The sequence below is a fragment of the Octopus bimaculoides genome, chromosome 4 (assembly GCF_001194135.2).
Source record: "Octopus bimaculoides isolate UCB-OBI-ISO-001 chromosome 4, ASM119413v2, whole genome shotgun sequence".
Taxonomy (NCBI): Eukaryota; Metazoa; Mollusca; class Cephalopoda; order Octopoda; family Octopodidae; genus Octopus; species Octopus bimaculoides.
The window spans coordinates 95,057,235-95,058,288 of NC_068984.1; the positions used below are offsets into that span (position 1 = coordinate 95,057,235).

A 1,054-nucleotide genomic window follows, 5' to 3' on the forward strand; every position below is an offset into this window, starting at 1 on the left:
GCTGTTAGCGCTCCACTGGCACAGGTACCAGTCATCGAATTTGGTTCAGTTACGATTTCAATTTCACTTGCCCCAACAGGTCTTCGCAAGCTGAGTTGCGTGTCCAATGAAGGAGACGACATTGGCATGGGTGCCAGTCGTCGAATTTGGTTCGATTTTGATTTCACTTACCTCAACAGGTCTTTGCAAGCAGAGTTTAGTGTCCAATTAAGTAAAGGTACGAAAAAGTGGGCTACACCCCTGGCAGAGCCCACGGATTATGGTCTCACTTGGCTTGCCGGGGCTTCTCACGCACTGCATATTTCCAAAGGTCTCGGTCACTAGTCATTGCCTTGGTGAGGCTTAATGTTCAAAGGTTGCGCTTCACCACCTCATCCCAGGTCTTCCTGGGTCTGCCTCTTCCACAGGTTCCCTCAACTGCTAGGGTGTGGCACTTTTTCACACAGCTATCCTCATCCATTCTCGCCACATGACCATACCAGCGCAATCGTCTTTCTTGCACACCACAACTGATGCTTCTTAGGCCAAACTTTTCTCTGAAGGTACTTACACTCTGTCTTGTATGCACACTGACATTACACATCCATCGGAGCATATTGGCTTTGTTTCTTGCGAGCTTACACATGTCCTCAGCAGTCACAGCCCATGTTTCACTGCCATGTAGCATGGCTGTTCGTACACATGCGTCATACAGTCTGCCTTTTACTCTCAACGAGAGGCCCTTTGTCACCAGCAGAGGTAAGAGCTCTCTAAACTTTGCCCAGGCTATTCTTATTCTAGCAGCTACACTTTCAGCGCACCCTCCCCCGCTACTGACTTGGTCACCTAGTTAACGGAAACTATCAACTACTTCTAGTTTTTCGCCCTGGAATGTGGTAAAAGTTGTTTTCTGCACATTTTCAGTGTTTATTGCTCCTGAACATCTGCCACTTACAAAAACTATCTTCCTAGTTAGCCTTCCTTTGATATTGCTGCACCTCTTATGTGTCCATAGCTTACACTGAGTAAATCTTATAGAATTTCTACCTACGCCTTTTCTACAGATCGAGCAGGG

At 47.0% G+C, this 1,054-nt stretch overlaps 1 protein-coding gene across 2 annotated transcripts in view; it reads left to right on the top strand.

Moving 5' to 3' along the window:
• LOC106880551 (uncharacterized) overlaps positions 1–1,054 on the top strand; it is a 74,109-nt gene that overhangs the window by 58,283 nt on the left and 14,772 nt on the right. The gene's annotated exons all lie outside the window — the stretch shown is intronic.